Below are 26927 nucleotides of genomic sequence, written 5' to 3'. Positions count from 1 at the left end.
AATGAAGTTCCTTTTTTGTGTCAAAGATTAATGTGAAAGTCATTCCTTCATAAGAGAAGAACAGGTACATATTTGAAGCTCTCACTGCTTACCAAAGATTGTTGAATCACAGCCGCTTTTCAGAATCAGAGGACAGTAGTTAGTTACCACAGAAAAATAAGTATCAGATAATACCTTTACAAATCTATGGCTTTACTTTGAAAGGCATTAGTGTTTGCTCATCCAGTGAAATATTTGAAGCATTAGCATGTGAGATGCATAATATGGAAAAGAGTTCACAAAGTAACCCTACAAGTTTTTAAAAAAATTTTTAGAAAAGAGAAACAGTGATTACATTTTTACTCACATCTTCAAGTTGCATTACACCTAAAATAAATATTTCAAGTGTCACATGAAACTCAAGGGATGCTGCAGAAAATACAGTAATATTAGTACAAGAGCAGCAGAATGCAGCTCACTATGTCTGCAATTTCAGGGAAAGTAGAAGTTGCCTCTGATTCTTATCAGGTCACACAGAGTTAGTCCTATATTTCTGTGCAATGCATTACACTGAAATGCCTTTCATTGCATATTTCTGTAGTAGCTTAGAGTAGATAATTTGATAGATATGGAAAGCCAAGAGAGCTGCAAACACTCCTGAAAGTCCAGAGATCATCTTAACTGAGTTTCATCTCTGCAGAAAAGGATGAGGCTCCTATAATTGAGACATGTTTTTTCTAATATATAGCCAAGAGAATAAGAGAAGGGCTATTTGGAAACTATGAACAATTTCATCATATTCTTGGCTCTACCAATCACACTCTACTGTAAATATGACCAGAAACTTCGAGAAGCAGCAGCTATATATACATTTTTTTCAAAGTAAGTTTCACTGTGTGTCTTCCAGCTGCTATTCGGAATTTATATCCACTTCAGGAAAGCTCCAGGGCAACAGGCACTTTAATAGCCCAAAGAACATTTAGTCTACCTGTGGGGTGCAGTTACAAAGTCAATTCAGTTGAGATTCATTGAATCTGAATGTAAAAAACACAATAGGAAACATTATTGGTAGCTAAAACCAGCTGCACAAGATTTAAGTTTAAAGCCAAGAAGTCCATTTGCTCATATTGTCTTACAGTTGTTTTTGTCATAAAAATAAAGGACTCCCTCCCGTTTTCTATGTGATTAGGATATGACAAAGATAGAGAACAGTCCTCTCTCTCCTCATGCAAAATCCATTTACTTCTTACAGTGCTAATTTGTCAGCCTTTTAGTTTAGCTGTAGGTAGGACCAAGGTATAAATTAAAGACCTTCATCTATGAGAGTGATGTTTATTTCTCATCATGAGTCCAGTTTGACTGGCTCAGTTGGCTACAGAAAGTACTGGAAAAAAGCTCATCCATCCCTGTCATCCCTGTACCTAAAAATGAAGGCAGCATCTCACTGGAGGAGTGCATCATTCTGGGCTGTGTGGCAATATGTGAAATTATCCAGGCCTTTCTGAAGTGCTTGGAGGGACAAACAGGACAAGGCTGAGAGCCACAATTTTGTGTTTTTGTTGTTTGTTTTGAGTTTAGGGTTTGTGTTTTGGGTTTGTTTTTTTTTTTTTTTGCTTTGTGGTGGTTTTGTTTGTTTCTTTCTTTTTTGGGGTTTTGGTTTTTTTGCTTGGTTTTTTTGGGGTTTTTTGGTCTATTTTGTTTGATTTTTTTTTTTGGGGGGGTGGGTGGGGCAGATTGTGGCGTTTTTATTGTTTTTGGTTGGGCTTTTTGGATATACAATGACTTAGGAAACCCAGATAGAGAGAAAGCAGAAATTCTTGTGTAGAGTTTGACGAAAGCAGACCTCCAAGAGTTCGGAAATTTAGCATTTTAGTACAAAATATATGCAACAATATGTGTAAAAATACATTTGTTTTTGTGATACATACACTTGATGATGGTTGATGAGTTTCTTTTATTCCAATTGTAATGCTAACAAGCAATTCAGGAGAACAGCTCAAAAGTTTGTTGTAAAAATGTATTTAAGCTATAAATTCTGAGAAAAAGGGAAGGATCATTAACTGCCTTCGTTATCATGACTTGTTCATGCTGGGAACATGTGAATGAGTCTTCAAATGTGCTTGTGCTTAAACTGTGTAATTTCCTTTTTAGTCTGTGTAATATTCTGTAATTTTCTTTGCTTCAGAAGGTGCATTTTCTAAATGTCTCTTGTTTTGCTTTGATGATATGAAAAATAATGAAAATGATGGAAATACTTTTCACTGTTTAATTACTAAGAAAACTCCTTTAAGCAACTCTAAGAAAAAAAAAAAGGAAGAGTGAAAATAAATCCCATGAGAATAGTGCTGTCTTCTACAAGATCTGATCATAAATATTATGCATTGCTGCACACTGGTATATATTTCTTAACAGTTAGAATTAGTTTGCATATATTAAATGTGTAGAGTATGATTGAATATAAAAATATTTTGTAAGTAACTTTTCCAGAAATGAAATACTGGGTCTTGATAATAGGCAAATTTCTTAATGGAACAAATAATATTTTTAAAAGATGGAATTGTTTTAAGTACCAATTCTTCAGTTGTGTTTGACAACAGCACCCTGTATGTCATGCAGGATAATTAATGAATTGTCTGACAAGGGCTAGAGAGACAAGGGTTGGAGAGAAAGTGAAAGTGATCTACACAAGAGCAATGTTCTTGATGACTACAATGTGTAACAATAATAAGGACATTTTGACAGCAAAATGTTTCTTTTTAATGACTTTATATTTAGTTCCAGGTACTTAATTCAGTCAGTAATAGGTAGCAGAGAATTTAGTACTCTTTTCAAAATAAAATCCAATAAGAATTTAAAAAAAAAAAAACACAATGAGGAGAAGAGATAAAGACAAGATAAAAAGTAATTTAGGAAAAAAACCCCAACAAATCAAACCAATATAATTTAACTGTTCCCATTTTTACAATTGATGTCCTACAAGCTGAGTCACAACAAGGTAAATAAAAATGCTTTTCCTCCTGCCCTGACTATGGCATGCCTTGGGATCAGGATATGATCTGACGCTTCTGACTCAGAACACTTTAACATAAAACCACTGTTATTTTCTGAGCTATTTACCTTCCAGAATATTCCTGAATCCTTTCTGTCTTTTTCCAGAAGACAGAAAGGATTCAGGAAGCTTTTGGCAGAATAGAAACTGAAAAACACTGAAGGCTTTTAGCAGCCTTCAAAGTCAACACATCTTTGAGTGTTACTCTGATGAACCTCATTGATTTTACTGATGTTTTTTAATTGCTATGCTTTTTGCTTCTTTTCACCAAATAAACACTTAAAGAGAAACAGTGGCACAAAACCCAGAATATCTATTAAATGTTCTAATCTTCATGGTGTTCTAATCTTCATATTCTCATCTACCTCATTTTACTCTCTTTACTTAAAATCTTTTTCTCAGTGTCAGCTGAGGCAGCCAAGTTTCCCATTCCAGTTCCTCCAGAGGCTAGGACATGCCCTTGGGAAAACAGGAGAGGGTTACAGATGTCTAGAATTCAGTACCTGCAGGTTCTTGGTTTGTTGCCTGGCTGTCTCCAGCAGAGTCTCTCTAATCAATACTCAGGTTTAATTGTTGGAGCAATTAATTTCAGGAACTGCTCCCAAAAAGAAAAACTAATAGAACTGAACCTGTTTGGGCTCTTTCAGCCCTACAAAATCTTCTGTAAAAACAACATAATACTCTGCTATCAAGTGTGGCCTCATGCATACATATTGTATTCTAAGTTAGGTAATACATTTTCTAATTTCAAGTGATTGTGCCACAACATTTTGTTTGGTTAAAATGCAGCTTTTAGACACTTTGAACTGAAAAATGTGTCCTATACATGTACATTGAGAAAATATAATCAAGTTCTGTGGAAGAAGCCTGTCTGTTTTCACATGGATCTAGCCCCACCCAGGGTGGACACAAGTGTGTGATGTACAAAACAGCCCCAAGGCTGAGCTGGATCAGGTGAGGCAGCAGTCGCTGGTTTGGGTTAAATCAAAGACATTCAGCTCAGGCCATGGCCAGGCTGAGCCCCTGCACTGCACCCCCTGATGGGGGCTATAATCATATTTACAGGGCTACAACCTCTGTCCTGGCACTGATCTTTTGTTATGGTAGCAAAATATCAAATTAATAAAGACACATTTGTTTTCATAGACCCTTTATCTGAATAAATCCCTATGCATTTAATGATTTTTCAATTTTTATTGAATGGAAACTCCTCTACTTCCTAAACAAGTTATTTTGCTTACATGTGCTAAATTTATAATAACAATTTTTGCCTTTTATTTTTTCTAACTTATTATGAGCCATGGATTTGGGAAATATGAACTTTAGAAAACTAGATAAATATAGGTGAGATACATAAAGCCCAAAGTACACTGCTGAGTAAAAGTAACAGAAAATCAGTGTTGGTAAAAAATAATCTAAACATCCTCATGTGGATGGTTTTGCATTTTAAATATGCTCTGAGGGACAGAAATAATAATAAGTAATGCTTTGCATTTACACGTGACCTATCATCTGAAGATTTTGAGTTCCGCACATTATTATCTCATTAAACCTTACAACACCCTTGTGAAGGAAGAAAGTGCTTTATTATAGATAGTTTACAGAGGTATTAATTTAGGAAAAAAACATGGAAGTGCTGTAGCAATATTAACCCATATTGCCACATGAGTTAGAAAGCAAATGCCACAATTTTGCCCCTTAAGAAGGAGCAGAAACAAGTAAAGAAGTGATTAAAACTATTCTCCTAAAAAATAGATAGGCCTTAATTTAAATTAGTTCAACAGCTTTAAATAGTACTTTGGAAGGACTTTTTAAAAAGGCCAAGACAGAGAAAGGGTTGCCCAGAGAAGTTTGAAATGTTCTATTCTTAGAGATGTTCAGAAATTTACTGCACAAGATTCTGAACAACTTGTATATAGTTTTCTTTTGATCAGAAGTGAGAAAAATGATCCCCTAAAGATTTCTTCAAACCAAATTGTTTTGTGATTTCTTCAAACCAAATTGTTTTGTGATTTGTTTATAATCAATTATACACTTCAGATATTGAAATTTCAACTACATAAAATTTTAGATAAAAATTCATCTATGTTAGCCATTTAGCAACTACACAAGAGTTAAGAAATATCCTATCATGATTCTCACTCCAAGGAGAGAATGAATCATAGATTTCCTGTGGGGTTACAGTCTCCTTGGGGCACATCCACCTGCTCCAGCATGGGCTCTGCTCTCCTTCCACAGGCTGCACTGGATCTCTGCTCCCTGGGCTGCAGGGCACAGCTGTCTCACCATGGGCTGCTCCCTGGGGCTGCAGGGGTTTCTCTGTTCCAGAACCTGGGGCACCTCCTGCCCCTCCCTCTGCACTGACCTTGGCGTCTGCAGAGCTGTTTCTCTCACTTATTCTCACTCCTGTCTTTGCTGCAATTGGCCCTGCACAATAACTTTTTCTTCTTGTTAAATCTGTTCTCCTGGAGGCACTACCAGTCTCACTGATGGATTCAGCCTTGGCCAGTGGCAGATCTGACTTGGAGCCAGCTGGTTTTGGCTCCGATGGACAGAGAGGAAACTTCTGCAGCTTCTCAGAGATGCCAGCCTTGCAGCCTCCCCTGCTACAAAAACCTTGCCACACAAATCCCAGGAAATTCTTACAATTTAAATTATTTAATTTAGGCTTAGAATTTTTCTTTTTTATCCTTTTAATTTTTTTAGCATTATAGCAGAAAAAATTTTTAGACCTTCCATTTATGCACTTACTACCCATATGAAGCTACATATGTGCACTGAACAGTTTGATTATTGGGGTTTTTTTAGTAAATTTATAAGGATAATAATAAATAAAGTATACAATGGATAGAGTTTATTGATAGAAGGGACTTCAACCTCTCTGTCTCTTTGTAGACAGAAGAGCAGTACAGTTCACTTGGTCCTTCTACAAAGACATATAGCCCTATTTACAGATACAAAGATAGAGAATACAGAGGAATTTCTTGCATCTTCATCACTAAAGAAACCACTGCTGCCTGTTTTCTACACCAGAGAAGTTTACTTACAAGCTATGACACAACACTCCATTATTTCTTTCTGATAAACTGAGCCCTTACAGCTTCATCTATAAACTGCTTAATCAATTTTAGACATTCAGCACAGTCCACTCCAATTTCTCATCAGACTTTTGAAAATGGGCAGACAGTGTGCTGTCCTGACAATATCTCAAGAGTAAGGGAAACTGAATGTCCATACTAAACAGGCTTTAGTTTTTCTATCTTGTCCAGACTAATAATCATACTTCTAGTAGACAGGAGAACTTCATTACAACATGGCTATGCAATGGAGACACAATGCAAACAGCTTCCTTTAGCCATGCTTACTCCATCTTTAGCACTGGCTACTGGCATTAAGTTTTTATATGATGTATATTTTTAGCCTGTCCTCTTTCATTATAGAGAATAAGGGAAATGAAGTTGCCGTTGTTGTAAACTTAGTTTTGAAGCCGATGAACCAAGACTTTTAACAACAGCAAGAGTTATTGCTTCTTTCAAAAATAATGAGACCAAATAGAGCATTAGATCGCACATTAAAACATTCTATCCTAAAGTAAGATTTCTAAAATATATTTTCCTGGTTAAAAATGTAGCTTCTAAATTGTATAAGTGCATTTGACAATTGGCTTTTTAAACATCTTGAGATCAATCTGCTTATGAATTATTCATGGTGAAAGAGAAGTTTCCCTGTGATAGACTGCTCTCTTAAAATTGCTGTTTGCCCAAGTGTTTAGGCTATAACTACACAAATACTAGTCTCCCCACCCTAGAAAAGAATTCATCTAGGAATACAGGAAATGAGAAATATCATTTGTTTTGAAGAACTTTTAAGCACCTAATAAAGCAAAAGGATATACCAGGTTTATATTGTGAGGGTTTTTTCCAGTACTTCTTTTAACAGTGTCAAAGTTTAATGCTAGTGTTTCTCTCAAAGTACTAAGAATAAGTGAAGACAGGTAACAAAGGAAAATATAGAGAAGTGAAATAAATCCAAAATTAAAATTCAGAGACTTCATAAATAAGCCAAAATCTCTCCTAAAAGTATAAAAACATATTTTTAGGGGCCAAATTTAAAAATGGCCAGTCAATTGAAATTATTTTCTTCTCTTCTCTTTCTTTAATGTGGGTTTATTTTTTCAATTTTCCTCAGGGACAGGTCAAAATTGTTGTGCAGGTAAGGAGTAGGAACATTTGGCAGACAGAGAACCTTTTTATTTCAGTCATACTCAATCATACTCCAAGAACTAAATTATTCTGTAGCCCCATATGAAATTCTAGACACACTTTGCTGACTGAAACTACACTATACATATTTTTAATATGATGAAGCAATTTTTTTTTTACATCTTTTCCATTAAGCTCAGTCTTGAAGCCTTTAAAACAGGGGAACTTATCAAAGATTCCTGTAAGAAGAAACACAAAAATGACAAAAAATGTCCTTCATGAGGCCTCAAAATATTGAGTGAAAAAGATATTTTGCATCTCTGCTACATAGTTTCTGACAGAACAAATGAATGATATAGCTTAAGAAAACTACAATTCTTAAAATAAAATTAGAATAGTGAAGCTATAAATGTACAGCTTTCTGTACTTTAGATTATCCTGCTTACTAATTATCATAAATACTTTAAATTGTATATATATATTTTGCTGGTTATGTGTTCTTATAGATAAGCCCAGACTCCCAACTCTAACCATCACTTATACAAGTTGTGAGATTACCAGTGGATGAGATCAAGGTTCCTTAATAATTCTCTTTGTTCCCATGCTTCTTATTTTTCTTTCTATGACAACATTGTTCACCTGTATAAGAAGGAAGCTACATTGATTCTACAATAAAAACAAACAAACAACAAACCCTATCCAGGCAACTTTCTTTTAAATGAGTCTTGACACTGTAGAAAAAAAATAGAAGAAAAGGCTGCTGTGATAGGAAGGCCAGCCTCATATGTCAGTACTTATAACTACAGATATATTTATTCTCTGTTTTCAATTACAAATGTTGCATATTGAAACTATTGAATATTTGGATTACTTTTAAAATAGAATGTTATTGAGGTCTAGGGGCTCAACCTAGCTGCTGACCTTGAACAATCTGGTTTTTTGGCTAATGATGATATGAATAGAATAAGAAGTAAAAGATAATATAATTTACCATTCTTCTTTTTCATTGTTTGCGATACAGTGGATCAATCTTTTCTTCTTATTTTAAAATGAATTATGGTTTGATCTAAACCCTTCTGAAAACAGCCTTTGCTTTAGAACAAAAGGAAGGCAAGCTAAATTCCATTTCATTTAGTAACAATCAAAATAATAGAGGTCATTGTACTCAATTTCAGCTCCCTGTCATGATTGAACAGCGGCTTAGAGACTTAAGGTACTTTCCAGGAAATTATATGGCAAGATGAAATCTAGTATATAGATTTGGAACTACAGGAGATGAAAAAGTTTAGAGATAGATAATGCAGTCTGTTATAAATCTTGGAAGAATCTCCCTCATTTCTGTATAAGGTTGATATAGCCCCTTGGGTATTAACTGATATTTGGCATAACTGCAGTAATTTTATCACTTTTAATATGAGATATTTGCCCCTGTTCCAAACATCTATATCTTAATATATAAAGATGCTGTGAGATAATGTGAGCAAACAAAATAAAAGTAACTAAAAATTACTAAAAATTACCTTTATAGGCAAAAATCTCAAGGGGTGTTATTAATGACTCATACTCAAAAAATTCTTGACTATATAAAATATTCTGCTAAAACCCAAAAAGCAAATTATAGAGGTAGCTCATAACCAAGATTAATAATGACAACCACATAATGGGTTTATATTAAAAAGAAAAAAAGGTCTACTGAGCAGTGAGAGCAAAAGGGACAAAGAAGTATTGCAAACAGAGATTACACAGAAAAGAGCATTTGACATTTATAAAAACTTCATAGGTTTTAATCCCAAGCAGACTTTGTCCTTTTTCACATAACACTATGACATTTTGTCTGACCACAGCCTTCTCTTTGCTAGACATCTTTTCTTGACTGCATAGGCATGAAACCGAATTAAATCCAATATGTATTTAATAAATTTGTGTTAGTATAGAATTTGAAGAAAAATCTAAATTTCTAAGTTTGAGGCAGTAGCAATTAAAAAACTTTTTATGATCTATCATTTTAGCTCATGACTCAATTCCTCCATAATCTATATGCAGTCAGATGAGCTTGCTAATTAAAAAGAAAATAAGTCTGAATTTTGTCACAAAGATAATTTCTTTACTCTTGTAAGTTAATGAATTTGAAATATAAGTTATGCATTTAGAAAATATGCTTTATATGCCTAACTTTACAAAAATTGTGCAGTATTTAAAATTCAAAGTAATTGCCAAGTATGCAGAATTAAATGAGAAGTTTGTTGTTGCCACTACTATTTCACTCTTAGTCAATTAAAGTGACACTGTATTTTTAAGTGAATGGAAACTTTAGTCTTGCTTATTTTCTGGTGTTTTTTTTTTTTTGTTTTTTTTTTTTTTTTTTTTTTTTGTTTTTTTTGTTTTTTTTTCTTTTTACCATTTCAAAGTAGAAAAATACCTTACAATTATTTTAGAATGGAGTAAATGTTTGGGGAGGAAAAAGGTCATAACTCTAAATTTTGCAAGATACCACATTCCTCTTGAACTGATAAGTACTCAATGCAAAAGAGCTCTATTAATAGAGTATGGCTTTTTGGAAGTTAAAAAGTCAAACCAAATCAGAGGACAGATATTTTTCAGCCCATTTTAATTTAGAATATTTAATTTTTGAGTTCATAGCTTTTAAAAGTCATGTTCTCTACTGTAATGAAAGGTAACTGAAAAAGAGGTACTTCCACTGCCTTTATTCTGTTCTTGATGCAGTGTGACAGTTTTTGCGTATCTTCAAAATGCTCATGCTTTCCTCCTTAAAGTGTCTTCAGAAAGTCATCTGTTACACAGTCTAATAAATGATCTTGATGTTAAACTCCCAAAGTGAAACGTGAGAGTTCTCATACCAGGGTTTGGGATGACACTGGTACTGCGAATAGGCAGTAATCATATGCCAAATGGGAAATCACCTGGAACTGGATAATAAGAAGCATCTTCAGAAGGCCATGCCTTGAACCGCTTTCATCCCTAATATCTGCCTCTACCCTCTTCAAGAGTAGAGCCTCTAAAGAATCAATACCTCTACTCATCTTTCAGTGTTTCAAGTGGTAAGACACAGGAGATTCACTGGCAAAGAATTGTGGGCATGAATAGATTTTTGTGACCCTGCTCAGCCTCTTTGCTGCTTCCTCTGGTGCTTTGACATGGCTCCATGAACCCCATTTAATCCCAGTACCTTGTTGTGGTCAGGCCATAGGAGACACCATGTCAGTGGTGTCTCTGTGCTGTCTCCAGGATGGACTTCAGCCCTACAACATAGGTGGGTTCACCCCACAGCCTACTCTGCAGTCCTGTCTGCAGTCTTTCCACTGTCCCTGTTTGCTTCTGGCTGAACTTTGTCAATGAATTCCTGGCCTGGTTCATTGCTCACTCTGGATAGCCCTCTGCTACCAGTCCCTTGCACTGACCACAGTTTTCAGCCCCAAATTGCGTGGCACTGTCTGTGCTGCTCCCTGACAGTGTTCCATTTCCTTTAGAGCTTTATGATTTGAATCATCACCAATTACATTAAAGAACACGATTTACAGAGTTTCAGATGCTGAAGTTATTTGTACTGACACAATCTATGACCAGGAGAGTGTCTCAGTCTCAATATCATCAGATATCTTGTGAAAGACGCAACCTTCACTTTTTTTCTTCCTCAGTGAAGAAAGAGTACACAAAATAAGGGAAGGAAATGTGGAGATAGAGACAAAAATGAATGGATTTTTAGCCTAATGATTAAAAAACTATTAAGAGAGAGAGAGCTCTGATGGTTTTGACAAAACTCTTGTATTTTCACGAAATCTATGAAAAACACCTTGCTGGTGTGAGTCATCCAACCAAAAGGCTACAAATGCAGTCCACTTTGGTTCTCGGGTTAAGCAATCTCTTTGAATCCCTATGTTGTGGCTGATGTGCACTTATTTTGATTGAGTCTTGCTTTATGATTGTTGCAGAATTTAAACCTAGAGCCAGTTCCTTGTATTACCGGATCACAGAAAGGTTTGGGTGGGAAGTGATGTGAAATCTGATCCAGTTCCAATTCCCCAGCAGCTATATCCCAGCGATACAATGAAATTTCAGCAATATAAGAATGGAAATGTAATAAAAGCAGTAGCTGTTTTACATGCTAACTGAATACTCAAGGTGGAGCAATTTTAAGACTAAGCCTAAAGGTTCTCACTTCCCTAAAGTCATCTGAAGTCTTCCAGGTAAGTCTAGCCTCTTAACTAGTTTGTATCCACAATGAGCATCCCAGATACTACATATCACAGTGTACTTCAGTGTGAGAGGTTAATAAAAACATATTAATGTGCAGTGTAAATTAACACCTCTTCTTTCAGGTCAGCCATTACAAATGATAAAACAAGTTCAAAACAGCTTAGAGTGTCAAGTCATTTTTATATCAAAAATGGAGGTTCTTAATACTATATTAAATTGTTTTCTGTGCACTTATATGAGAACTATAGTGGTCTGAAAACTCCATATCAGTAAACTCACAGAAAGTTGAGAAGATGTACATTACAGACAGAAAGAGTGAGAGGGAGAAAGAGAGCATCAATTTTACAATGCACTTGTTTCAGAGTAGCAAATGTGTTAGTGTTTACTGCTGTGCTGATAAGCATGAGGTACTCCAATTTAGGAAGAGAGCAAAATACATCTGTATCTGCTATTCATGCATATACATCCTTATAGGTGCAATCTTTTTCTAATGCATAGGAAATATTAAAGGCTTATGGAGAAAATGCTCCTTTTCTAAAAAAATCCCCTGTGAAATTATAAATCATGCAATATTAATATCTGCAGATAGAGAAGTGTGGAATAAAAATTACCTAACACAGACATTAGCTCTAAGCAACATCAGCTAGCAAATCATCCACCTAAGATGCAGTGGTAAGGACATAATTTCAAGCTACATTGAATATTGCATGGTATAATACAAGCCATTTTGAAACAAAATTAGATACATAATTTTCTATACAGACTGCATGGGAAGTCCAATCAAACTAAATTTGTTGTTCTACTGACACATTTTTGCTATCTGTAGTGTCAGTTTCTTGCAAGTTTTTCCTCCCACTGTGTTATTATTTTTGGTGAGGAAGAGTGCCAGAGTCATGAGGTACATCTTGCAAAAATCAAAACATCAGAAAAGCTATGAAACTAATTTACAAAAGAGACTAAATAAAGTTTGAAGAAGAGACAGTATTGGGAAGACCCATACATTCAGATTTTTAGGTCTGTCTCTAACTTTTCTCATTTGCTTTACATATATTTTAATTTATAATGAAGGCAGAAATTTTATGAGATACAGATGATTGAGACATTTATAATACTGTATTAGTGATGCCAGAACTGAAAAGGTCGTATAAACTCTGCAGTCCTTATGAAATATAACAACAAAAAGATCTTTCCATCAGGCTTTCAATTCCTATGTCTTCAATATCTTTTTCTGACAAATTTTATTATACATTCTGGGATCAAACTGTAAAAATTATGCCATTTCAATAACACTGCATTGTTTTAAACCAAAGCAGTGGGCCTTTTCTCTCACACCTGCATGTGCACTTACATAATTTGAGAAGATGTCATTGAAGGTTACTCAAGTTATGTTCTTCCTGCTCATGGTGACAAATATGTGTACTTTATACTAAGCACAGCTAATTAATTTCAGTATTCATTATCTTCATAGCTCTCAATAACCACAGTTATAACCACAGTTATAAATTTCATGTAAGTAAGCCTGCACATGTGGACTGAATGCCATTTATCTCTGTGCTCTGTTTTCTTTAAATGATGTTTATTCATTATGCTCTCAAGGGAATTTTTTTTCAATTGTGGCTTGTATATTTGTTTGCTTTTCCCCCACAGGTACAACAATAACATTATGTTATTCTTGAGTTTTGCAAGGTTGGGTTTGGATATCTGAACTTCCTCAGTCATACAATGGAACCCACTGCTCAAAGCAGTTTGCTATCCTGTAAGGAGGAATTGGACAACCTGTAGCTGTCAGAGTTCCAGGCAGCAAGTTATGACAAGGAGTCAATAGGAAATAAGAAAGTGATTTCACTTCATATATAAAAGTTCCTGTGTTGAACTGAGATATGCATACCAGAATGAGCACAACAAGGGCTGAAGTTAAAGGAACAAGGACTCTTCAGTCCCAAAGGACAAGGGCTCCTTTAAAAGGAAGTATATACTATGTATATGCATTATACAGTTTTGTTAGAGAGCACTCATGGGGAGAAAGCATCATGTCTTTTGTCAATTAAACATGTTTAAGCTTGACTTAACCATGTTTAATTGACAAGAGATGATGCTTGCAGTAGCAAGGCTGTACAGCAGGGCTACTCCAAGATTCCTCTTCTCAGCAGCAACAAATGCAGTATTTGCAAAATAAAAATTTAAAATATAAGCTTGTGTCTCATGCTTCACACAGGATTTTACTATACCTATTCTAGGTCAGACCTGTTTGAACTGGAGTACAGAAACATTCTTCTGAACAAGAGCTGAACACAGCTGAACACATAGTCTCAGTGGGAACACATCAGCACTAGGCTGCTGAGAATTAGCACAATCTCTCTTGCATGCTCTTCCCACACTTGTGAGCCCTGAATCCCTCACTGTGGAGAGGTATGGTTGATACAGAAGTGGTTTATACCTCTTGCCCAACTCATATGCTAGTCCAACAAGTAAGCTTGGCATTGTTCTCAGTAGTGGGAGATGTAGTCTGAGAAGGGAACCGAAACCTTGCATCCTTTTTTTCTGGATGAATGGATGATTGCTTTAGAAAGTAGTGATGTTACAGAAAAACAAAAACACCAAACCAAAAAAAATCCCCCATACTTTTTGCTCTATTTATTATTAAACAACAACAAAAAAGATGTAATTTTTCTTTGATTGACAAATGTTTTCAGTCCTCATCCATCAAACCTATATCTTATCTGTACATTTTCCCAATGTTACTGTCTAATTAATAAATGAACATTAAAGCAGCTGAAATGTTAAGCAGGGACTCTTGAAATCTTGCTTAGTCTTTCTGATAGGAACAAGAGTATTTGGAGGTACATATATCTGCCTAATATACGACAAAATATGTACAAGAATATTTTTGTCAATATGATTTTTTATTAATTTTTTTCTTGACATTAATTTCTGCATCTACTGGTAAGCAATACCAAATACACAAACACATAAAAATCGCAAAAAGAATGAATTTACAGCACTAACGGCTTTGGTTTTATACAGTAAATACCGAGAAATAGAGTACAGTTATTCACTCAGTAAATCACTAGATGTACCATATTTCAAATTTGGCAGCAGTTGAAAGGCCTTCATTCTTTTTCGGCTTTGTTTATAAACTTTGAGTCTATGTGTCACATTTCTTTCAGAGATACTTTGCACCAGAAAGAAGCTACTTTTACTTCATCTGAAGTAGTATATGCTACTTTTCTACTACAGAATGTGTTAAATTAAAATAATTCATCTAGTAGTGCATTTTCAGTTTCTGTTTTCTAACTATGTCTTAATTGTCCAGCAATTGTCCAGCAAATGACGAGCTATACAGTTTGGCTCCTTATCACCAGACACACAGAAGCAAAATATCTTTATAAGTACATTGTTCTCTTTTGACACCCCTCACAAATCTGATTTGAAACAGTTCTCTACAGGGAGCCTAGGGAGATGATAATATAATTGTTTGCAATTGGAATGTAAAGAAAATTACTGATAGGTTCATGGATGCTGCTCATAAAATGACTGCACTTCTCATTACAGGATTCAGCATTTATGAATGTGTTCTGACCTAGTTTGATATACTGAGTTTTTAAAGCAGAGACTGTTACATAATGGTACCTTCATTTAGGACCTACAGGTTGAGATATTTGAGATTGTAAAAAACAAATTAAAGAACTCACCACTGAAAAAGCCTGGAATACTATGACTACCTTTATATAAGCTTTAAGATATCAGCTGGGTATCATATGGCTGAACCAAGCATCAGCTGAAGGCACTGTGTGATGGCAGAGCCACTTGCCCCATTCTGTGCCTGGGAATGAATGCCTTTTGAAGAGGGAAAACAGGGGAGATACATTCCCCAAATATCCACCCTAAGAAATAATCTGCGTGCAGAATAGAAACTATGAGAATAAACATTCCTTCATCTTACTGCTCTTCTGCTGAATGAGAGCTGAAATAAAGGCTCTATTAACTATTTTCTACTGGAAGGGGCATTCTGTGAGGTAGCATCTGCATATGGCCTTAATACATTTATCTTGTCTAAATTTACATGGGTACATATGTGGATTCATGGGTCTGCCGTAGCACAGATAATTCCCTCCTGCTGCAATCTAAATCCCAGCACCAATATCCAGTCTCGTATACAGCAAGATTAAAGCATACACAGTGTTTGCTTTCTGCAGCACACCCAAATAAAAATCAAAACAATTCTGAATAAAGAATATAAGAACATGTTAAAAAATGCAATAACATATCTGCAATTTATGTTTCAGCACAGTGATGCATTTGCACAGGAGTACTACTACATTTCATTCTAGCACTGCAGGGAGCAGCAGGCTGTGTTTAGCTCAAGCCAGCCCCCACACAGTCACATTCATTAGCTCCAGCTATCTCTGATCTGGGTCTGGGGAGAGTATCTGTGAGATGAATCCAAGCCTCCTTGGCTCTGTGCGTCTGTGAAACAGTACTATGCTACTGTGCCAAATGAAGAAAAAGTGTTAGATCACTACACAGCACTTCTTTCTTTTACCTAATTTCATGCATATCCCTATTTCATTTTCTATTTCCCCCTTTTGGGTTTATTTTTTACAGAGATGCTTTCTGGGTTCAGTCATGCATGGACAAAATGAAAATGTATTAAGACCACTGGGAGCTCTATACTGATTGAAACAACAGCCATGTAGAACTCTGGCTGCCACTAAAAAAACTGTTGATTTGATTGCCTAATGCTGGCTGAGCAACTCATTATCTTGTAATGACAAGTCTGTACACCCCCTTCACCAAAATTCTGGATTTGGAACATTAAAAAAAAGTGTAAATGACAATGGGGAGATATTTCTCCAGTGCTTGGATGCCAATAAAAAAAAAGTGGCACCTATTGTGTGTACTACACTTTTAATAAAAATTATGCTGATAATATTACAGCAACTTCAAAGGAAAGAAGAGCCTACCATTTAATTTTGTGTACAATTTCTTGTGATAGGCACCTTGGAAGAATAAATAAAGCCACTATTCTTCTTGAGAAACAAACTTAAAATGAGAACTCTGTGAGTCCATACTGGGCTTTGTTCAATGTTTATTTCACAAGCCTGATATCCCTGTGACTTTGGTAAGAAAAAAGGTTTGGGAAATTTTTAAGTGGTATATCCATTTGCTTCAGAGCATACATATAGGAGTTTTATGCCTATTTTACTAAGCCTTCTATCTGCATGTTTATTAGAATAACTCTAGTGAAATAAAATAGAATTCTAGCTAACTAATCCATCTCTATATTATAATAACAATCTGCCATGGACAGGCAGTACAGATAAACACATCATTTCCTAAGGAACATTTTCTGTACAAACTTGTACAGATTTTTTTTTAGGATGAACAATACTTCCTACCCTTGACCTCCTTTCCCCTCCCCTCTACTGCCCTCCTTTCCTGTTCGTCTCTCCTCTTCTTCCCTTTCCCTCCCTTTTCCTTTCTGAGATATTCCCTCCCATTCAGTTACTCTTCTTAAATGTCCAACCTCAAGCTTTATTATAAATGAGCACATACACCATGTTTAAAATTAAACAAATAATACTAAGATTGTCAGAATTCTCAGCCATGCAGAACTGTACACATGGATCCTTTAATGTACTTAATCTGAACACACTAAAAAGATTAATCAAAGAGGGATATACTTGTTACTCCCTCCTGTATGGATTCTTTTCTCCTATATGGTTCTACACTTACTATAACTGATGGCAATAATTTATTATCACTCTCTAAATTCTGTGAATGGAAAAAGCATGTGTTTCTTGGATTTAATTTACCCCTGTCAGATTGAAAAGGTATGTGAGATTATAATAGATGCTTCAGAGAGTCCCTATTACATGAATAAAATCCCAGTAAATTAATATTGGTATGATGAATTCATGAATATTTACATTTTCCTTGGAATTGATTACAGGAATAAATAATCATTTGTGCAAAATTTATCAAAGCAGACAGGTGCAAGAAGATGATAAAATGCATTTTCATAAATATAGGAATATATTTCAATGCAACATACCTTACAAGATACTATATTTTTTTGACTAGAAAGTGAAATTTTCATTTCAGAATTTGTTGATAAACCTGGCAACAGTAAATGCCATGCAGAAATGCAAAGCCAATGGACACTGTAGAAGAGATTTTGAAGCACCCAATATGCAGTTATTCTGACATACAGCAAAACAAATATGTACCGAGTGTTTTAAAGTACAACTCAGTGAAGTTTGTCAGATACAAAATAACATATTTATAAAGTATATAAATGATAGCACTGTGTGGAAAAATACAGCTGTAAAGTGCACTTCAGAATATTTTTCTAATAGTCTATTTTTCTTGGAAAAGCCACAAGTTGAGTAATTAATGACCAATAAATACAGGAGCTTTTTGAATTAAAACACTTGTTTACCTCTAAGAATTTTGTAAGTTATTGAATTTTACAATGTGTAAACATGTAATTAACACATTAATATCTGAAAAGCATATCTAGTTGATGTTTAGACAAGAATTCAGAGGAACTCAAATTCACTTACGGTAGTTAGATTTTAGAATAAATGAAAGTTGCCTAGTGAAATCAGGAACGGATTACTCTGGTACTGGTGAAACTGGTCATCTACAGATGGAGGTTTTTCAAGAGGCCCAAAACAACACACTTATCACTTTATCATCTATTAGTTATTATACCTTCATTCACATTCATTTCACAATTCCCGTCTTCATATGATGCCTTGTGAGTCACATAAATCACATATATATGTACTTTTTCCTTTTGTACTTAAAGGCATCATTTTTTCACATACATGAATCCCATATATGAATCTTTTCATATATATATTAAAAGTTATGCTATTCACTGTAGCAGGACATAAAAAGTTTTGGATTCTTTTAAACAAGAGGTAGGAGCATTTAACTATGCATTTGCATCACAAAACATATTTCCATTAAAAGAATAGTAGTGGTAAAGAAATAAAGTGGTACAAACTGGTTGTGATTGAAAAGAAATAAGGTTGTAAGCCATAAAAGTGATTGAATTTTCATACTTTTAAATGTAATTTCATTGACATACTGGGGCATAACCAGGTTTTGTTAGCAGAGGGGGTTACAGGGGTGGCTTCTGAGAGAAGGTGCCAGAAGCTTCATCCAACAGAGCCAATGTCATTCAGCTCCAAGAAGGACCAGCCACTGGCCAAGGCTGAGCCCATCATCAGCAGTGGTAGTGCCTCTGGGAAAAGGTGGCTAAGAGGGGTGGACAAAAACTGCTTCAAAATGGCGACAGAAGAGAGGAGTTTGTGAGAGCAACAATTCTGTAGATACCAGGGTCAGTGAAGGGGAGAAGGTGCTCCAGGTGTCAGAGCTGAGATTCTCCTGTGGCCCATGGTGAGGCAGCTGCGTCCCTGCAGCCCACAGAGGGCTACAGTGGAGCAGAGATCCACCTGCAGCCCATGGAGGGTCCCACATGGGAGTTGCTGAATGTCCAAAATGGCTGAAAATCCCTGCTGGAGCGAGTTTGCTGGCAGGAGCTGTGTGACCCCCTGTCCTCCTGTGGGGGATCCATGCTGGAGCAGCCTATTCCTGACAAACTACACCCCCTGAAACAGACTTATGCAGGAGCAGTTAATGAAAACTGTAGCCCATGGTGGGGACTCACATTGGAGATGTCATAAGAGAGACCCCATGCTGGGGTCTCTCATTAACTCATGAAATGTGAAAATGGAGGCAATGATAGAAATTTTCAATTTCATGTTGTGTGTAGACAAAAATAAAAAGGTTTCAAGTATGATTGTGGAAAAATATGCTAATTTTCAAAAATAGGCTTCTATATGTAATGATACAGCTCATGGGTAGTCCAGTTTAAATTTAATCAATGATCTGAATTACTCAGCACAATTTTAAGTGAAGTCATAATTTACTCCAGTCTCTAGGATAATTGCAGAGCTCACAGCTACCTTTCTCTGCATTTTCATTCCTTGACATTTCTTTTTTTTTTTTTTCCCAGACACTTTCTTATCACTGTCTCTCTGTCTAGGTTGTTTTTTTAACTGCAGGTTATTCCACAGACTGAGTTGGCTGACAGGCAAGTCCAACCCATTATTTTAAAATAAGCTTTGTTCAAATTTGAACTTAACATCACCATTTCAGCACATGATCTTTGAAGAATAGTATCTTCTCAGGTTTCTAGTAGTCTGACCCTCAGCCAATAATGTCAATATATTTATACTAACTATATTCAATTTTTTTTAAACAAAATTAAAATGCATGCTTTTTGCCATATAAGGTTCATTTGTAATATGATTTAAAATGACTGAGTTATAAAGTTCTTGGAAATTAAGGTTAATAATGAAATCATGGAAAGACACTTGAACACAGCAATGGTACATAATGACTTCTTGATATATAAAAGAAAATTCACATTCTCTTAAAATTCATAATGATTTTTCATTACACTTTCTCAGTATCCCTGAAGTACAGCTTCATACCCTTGAAGTACCATCTAATAGAGGCTTCATCCTATCACTATTTGTCATCATTTAGAAGGTGTCTCCGGAAAGAACGTATTAAAACATCTTCATTTCCTCTCACTAGTTCAAACCTTTACAGAAACTCAATTTTACAGAAATTGTATTTCAAAAAATTTATATCTGCAGTGTTACAGCAAACAAGTACTTTACCTCAGCAGGCAGCAAATCCGAATGACTCATATTTACTTACAAAAAGGTTTCACTTCAAACATAAAAGGACAAGGAGTGTTCTTTTATTTTCTTAGCTCCCTTTCAAGGACATTAAAAACACTTTTTTTTCCCACTTTAAAAAATAGTATCTTTAAATGCTACAGCAAAAAAGTACTAACATAAACATGTTCCCTGAAGAGATATCAGTACATGTAAATTAATTCAGTATTAAATACATACAAAGGAACTGCTTGTTAACTCTGTCTGAGAAACTGCATGAAACCACTGGGTTTTGTGCTAATTGTAAGAAGCAGCTCCATTATGGGAATAGCATCAGAAACAGTTCAGAAATCTTCACAAGAGGTTCTGAGCTCGTGTGTTTACATTCATATTCTAAATAATTCAGGTAAGAAGCTCTTTAAAGTTAAGAAGCAAAAAGGATCACAGACAGAAATAAACCATGGATTTTTTCCCAAACTGGTTTAGTGGGTAATAGAGAAAAGAAACAGCCAGTCAGTTGAATTGTGAAGTAATTTAGGTTAGGAGAGGGGTTGTCTAATATAAGGCTCCTGCTTAAAGCAGGTTTACCTTCAAAGGCAGCTAAAGGTGCTAGGACTGTGTCAAGTTGTATTTGAGAAACTCAAAGGATGTCAGTTCTGCAATCTCAGGGGAAGCTTTGCTACAATTTCTGGCTAACAGCCCCTGCCCTTCTGTGGTACATGTCAATGAAAAGTCTGCTCCACCTTCTCTATTGGACTGGAATTAAAGACTCAACTGCTTGACTTCTCTTCCCTGTGCTAAACAAACAAAGCCTCTTGTCACATCTCAGGTTATGTATTTCATCTGTCTAACTGCCTTACTGATCTTTGGATGGATTTTCTTTCCTTTATGAACATATTTCTTTCCCTGGGACCCAGAAGGAGACATATTACTTCAGCTGTGGCCTCCCCTGTGCAGTAACAACTCCCCTCAGCCAGCTGGCAATGATCTCACTAATACAGCTGTGCTGGCTCTGCCTGCCATGGATGTGATCCCATTCATAACATCTCCTATGGTGCTGTTTTGATTTTCTCACCGAGCCAGTGTTAACATACTGGCACGGCTGAGCAGTGCTTTCAGTGTCGAGACCTTTTCTTCTTCCCAGTCTGCCTCCTCAGAGAGGAGGCTGGAGGTGCACACAACGCTGGGAGAGGACACAGCCAGCACAGCTGACCCCAACAGAGCAAAGAGATATTTCCTGCCACATTATATTGTGCTCAGAAGTAAAAAATCAGAAAAAGAAGGTAGAAGTGGGGCCAGAGTACTTTTAGTGTTTTTTATGGTGTTTGTCTTCCCAACTTATTTGGGGCTGAGGCCCTGCTTTCCTGGAAGTAGATAAACATCTGCCTGTGGATGGGACATGGTGCACTCATTTCTTATTTCGCCTTGCACAAAGCAAGCTTTTCTCACTTTTTCCCTCCTGATTCTCTCCCTCATCCCCTTGCAGAGCAGCCAGTGAGCACACATGGGGGAACTTACCAGCTGAGGCCCAACTACCACAGCAGCCTTGTGTGTGTTTAGCCTTCATCACCACAAGGGTGCAGTCCTGGCTCATGCTAATTGGTTCAAGACACGCACCGAGGACCTTTTCTGCAGCCTTCTTCCCAGCTCATCAGCCTCAGCACTGATGCTATGGGTCCTTTATCAGTGGCTGGACTTCCCATTTGTCTTTGTTGAACTTCCAGAGGCTCCATTGTCCCATTTTTACATTTTTACTAGCTACTATGACTAGCAACACCTCTCTTCAATATACCAGCACTTTACCCCAGTTTGTAGTCATCCATGAACCTGCTGAGGAAATCAGGTGTGGGTCCCTGAATTTCTCTAACAGCCTGTCAGAGAGGCTGTGACATCTTTGCCAAAGCTGAAGGATTTCAGCTCTTTACTGGAAAAGCCCCTAAGCAAGCTGATTTAACTTCCAAGTTAAATGTTATTCTGACATAGATCACCTCTTGAGGACCTCCCACAACCTTAATTATTGGTAGAAACAGAAAATACAGTGCATAGCCTACTTTTTCTCAATTTTATAAAGTTGTATCAGTTCTCTAGTTACAGAAGGAATAACTAGATATTTACAAAAATAATAATCCAATTTTGGCAATGTTTTCATTACATGTCTGGTAGTTTTTGTTTCTATAAAATTGATTTCAAAGAGATAAGACTTGGGAGAAAAAGTGTGTTTTATAACAGGAAGATAGAAGAAGCAAGACTCCATAATCATTTGAGAAAGGCCAGCTATTTCAAATGTTACATGAATTCCATCATATGGCAGTGATGAACACCACACTGTAAAACAAATTATGTTATTTACATGATGCTGTCAGGAGGCTTTCATTCTTCAATATCTTCTTAATATGATCCTTAGGATTAACATGTACTGGGAATAACTGCCACTGGTATACCAGAAGTTTTTAAGCCTCTCTGTGTATTCTCATCATGAAAAAACATTTACAATTCAAAATTTCCTTTACAGTTAAAAATCATACCCAAAGGCATTTATATAACTTCTTGTTCCTCTTTCACTATTCAGAGATGTAAGAGTTATGGTTTTATTCATGAAGGAAGGGTCCTTATAGCTCAAAGGATATTCTTTGAAATTTTCTCAGTGGCTCAGAGATTGAGACATTCTCAATATCTGAATTAATTGGCTAAATTGCACACTCTCTTATCTTTGCAGTCCTGTTCCACCGCAATGGAAACCCAGGGCAGTCCTGAATTATAATTTCATATCTAGCACACCCACACAAACACACAGGATGCCTTAGGAGAAAGTTCAGAAAGATAGAAGCAGATAAAATTATTTTCTTCCAGACATCTACATTTTCTGAGAAGAAGCTGTTCATGAAGTTTTCAACTGGGATTGATTTAATAAAAAATAGACATGTAAAAATTATTAAATTAATAATTCTGTAAAAATATCTGGTTTTCCCTGCTTACTACACAGTAATTTATCCATGACTATTTCAGAGGAAGGTAGCTCAAGATAAATTAAATTAATACAATTTCTAGCTAAGGAACCCATATTAGATACTAACAAGATTGCTATTAGAGACTCTCCATGTGTTTCCAGCTTCTGATGTTATCTACAAGGTCTGGTGTTATTTGGGATATTCCACCAGGATGAAAGCCTTATCTTACTGACGATGTCTTTACTATTATCATTACCATTTTAAGGAAATTCAGCAGCAGCTAAAACACCTGTTTCTTCTTGAGAGAATCTGGAATACAAGCAATGTTTTTTCTAGTACACTGTAAGATAAAAAGGATTCCATGGAACTTTATACTTGTATTCACATTGGCTTAAACATATGCTTGCCCAGAATCTGATTAAGGAAAACTGAACATCTTTTAACTCCTAATGTTAAAAAATCTTGCCCTATTTTTATATAATGTAAAAAGACTGAAGCTATTAATAGCTCACACATTTACTAGATTGATATTAACATGATGCAATCAAGTACTTGATAACTTGGTTTTTTTTATCATAGTACTTCAAAGTATCTTTCTCCAGCTCAAAACAAAAATTATTTTACACTCATGTTGCCTGAGAATGAAATTTTCAGGAAGGAGCTCATGTATTGTGATTTTCCTCTGAATTGTGTTGGCATGGTTAGTTACCAATGAAATTAGGAGCAAGAGCTCAAACATGCATAGGTTTATGCACAAAACTTTGTCTTGCAAGATTAAGGAAGCCATATATTATTATGATAAAACTCTACTTTTGTTGATAATAGTGCACAAGTTTGGATGCACTGGTTTCTATTTTTCTTTTTTTACAACTCCCCAGACTAGAGTCTATGGAAAGAAAAGCTTAGGAGTGCAAGATTCAATGCAAAAAAAAAAAAACCCAAACACAGATACACAAAACACATCCCCCCCGATCTCAAAAAATCCCTTGTTGCAAATGTTTTGGGAGGTTTATCCACATCCGTGAATAGGAGAGAAGTTTGGTTCAGTTGGTGATCTTCTGATTTTCTGTTTCCTGTGAGGGCTGAAAAGTCCCTGTTCATGGTCTAGGCAGTGGTACAAGCTGAGATGTTGGTATGAGAGACACTGTGCAGAGAGAACTGGGAGCAGATACTGGCCTGGCTATACCAGAACTTACTTTCACAGAGAATTCCTAGTGCACAATTGTCACAGGCATCTTTTGTGAAAAATCCTTTCTTTAGGATTTTTCCCCTTTCTGAGAAGCTGTGGCCTCAGCAACAAAATGTAAACAGTGGTTATCTGCTGCTGGGGAATGCAACAGGTGGATCTGTGATTGGTCTTCTGTGGATGTTTGGATTTACTGACCACTCACAGCAGAGCTGCTCTTGCTTTCTGCCTGGACACAGAACTTTGTTGATTCATTCCTTTTGTATTCTTAGCTTAGCAAGTTTCTGAGAACTTTTCTCTCTATTCCTATTAGCATAGTAATAATGTAAAATATAGCATAAAATAATAAATCAAGCCTTCTGAACATGAGGTCAACATTCTCGCTTCTCTCTTCACCCTGAAAAACCCTTGCAAGCCCTGTAACACACAATGTCCTCTTGCTGAGCCCTAGGGCAAAGACTGCAGTCTAAATAGTGATAACAGATGTGACCTGTCTGGTAGACCACTGTAAGAGCTGATCTTGTACGTAGAACAAAGACTCACTGTACCTGATTTTTTTTCCAGGTCAGTTGTAGCATTCCCTTCTGTTTTCCTTTTTTACCATTAAAAGAAAAAAAAAATCAACATCAGCATAGCTATTGTACCTAATTTGTTTTGCCTTTTAAATTGAGGAGTTACGTTGGGTCCTTCCTTTATTAGCCCTTTGGAAAAGGAAGATGGAGGCACAGGGAAGGGGGAGAAATGTCTCTCCTGATGGAAGATTAAGAAGAGAAAAATGTGCAATTCAACCATTTCTTTCCATATAGGATTTATTTCCTGGTTAATGTAATGGAAAATATTGTTACTGTATTATCCTATTTATTGGATATATTTCTTCATTCATATTTCCATGAAATTTGTGTATTTACATGCATTATCTATAATGAACTGTCAGATTATCAGATCCTCTCTGGGAAATGTCTTGATGTAAAATGCACCAAATAATTAATTCACATTGATGATGTTTATCCTTTATGCCCAGTACTCCTCCTCAATTTTTTATCTGTATTATTGAATTAGTGTATAACATTTGTACAGTCTTTAACATGCTCACTATTAAAAAATCAATGGACTTTAATAAAATTGATTTTTTAAAATACGGCATACAGAGTATTCTGTGAGAAATTATACCTTGTCTTTAGATTTTTTTTTAATTTTTTTTCACACTATTTGGCTAGGTGTAATGTTTGGAATTTTGTTTTAAAGAAATAAATGTTTTAGTTAATAAGGAGAGCTGAGAAATCACCTCTCTTGATCTGCTCACCATCTGCTAGATGTTGCAGTCCAGGATGTGGTTTCTGGCTCAGGATGTCCATTTCTGAAGTATGAAAGCAAATGAAGCATATGCTGAAGTGTGTCCCACAGACTCAAGTGCAGCTTGCGACGCACTCTGGTCCCCGTGCCTTTCCAGCAGAGATATTCCCATCTGCTTGCAGGGGTAAAGACCCCAGCTCATGCTGCTCTTTGGAACAATTCTAGTTACTGGACTTTGTGTTCAACCCTGCTGAACTTTAGTGAATTTTGCTGACCCAGCTTTTCACACCTGTCAAAATCTGTCTTTAGGGTGCCCTTCATTCTAACTAAATCACTTCACCCAGTTTAATGTCTTGCACAAACTTGGTGATGATGCATTCAGCCCTATCATCTGTCTAGAAAAATATTTAATAATATTGAGCCCTAAACAAACCCAGTCATGAGTGGGTGCCAGTTCAATTTTATCTACCCTCCTTGTGCTTAACAGTAAAGGCCATTTTGATCCAATATTGGTCTATGTGTGCAGTCTATTTCTTCACCAAATTGTCAGAAGGGATGTTGTGGGAGGCTGTGCCAAAGTGATTTACTAAAGTTAAAGAAGTAAATTCACAGCTCTCTTATAATCCAGTGAACAAACTGTTTCATCATTGAAGGCAATCAGGTTGGTTAAACCCAATTTACCTTTGTTAAATCTGTGTTGGCTTTTGCCAACAAATCTGCCACATAAAAATGTAAACCCACACTGCCCAGTAGTCAGCCTGGCTACAAACAGCAGTGATGCTTCCAGCAGGGTGAAAGGCTGTGATTCTCAGTCTCTGTGGACAACAAATATATTTAAAGTGATGGTGGTGGCCTCAAGGATTCTTTCAAAACACCATATAATCATATATATCATATGACTTTTTAAAATCTAAATTACAGTTTTTCGCTTTCACTGAAGTGGATGGGGAAATAATTTAGCTTTATTCTGTACCTCAATATCTCTCATTTCTCTGAGAATTTTATTGAGGATCTTGAAAAGTTTCTTCTCTTGTAATATTAACCCTCAATTTCTGAGGCAGGAATTAAGGCTTTAACATTACTTTACAAACATTGCTATTGAACACTATCATCACAAATTAGTATTATTTAAATGGTAAAAGTTACTATAAACTTAAAAAAAACCCAAAGACAGTAAAGACAATTCACTTAGTCAAAAAGTAAGTAATAAAGCAACATCATGAAATGTTTTGCATATCATTTTAGGGCATAGCTATATTTTAGACCATTGCTATATCACTCCATGTCCAGGCCAGCATGTTCTTTGGGAATTAATCTCTTTGTTCTTATGCGTATGTCCTTATATCTTTAATT

General features: G+C 35.9%; 1 protein-coding gene across 1 annotated transcript in view; it reads right to left on the bottom strand.

The window, feature by feature from the left end:
- EYS (eyes shut homolog) overlaps positions 1-26927 on the bottom strand; it is a 700592-nt gene that overhangs the window by 554385 nt on the left and 119280 nt on the right. The window lies entirely within an intron of this gene.

Source organism: Melospiza melodia, chromosome 3 (assembly GCF_035770615.1).
Source record: "Melospiza melodia melodia isolate bMelMel2 chromosome 3, bMelMel2.pri, whole genome shotgun sequence".
NCBI classification, from domain to species: domain Eukaryota; kingdom Metazoa; phylum Chordata; class Aves; order Passeriformes; family Passerellidae; genus Melospiza; species Melospiza melodia.
This window is presented reverse-complemented; position numbering and strand designations above follow the sequence as displayed.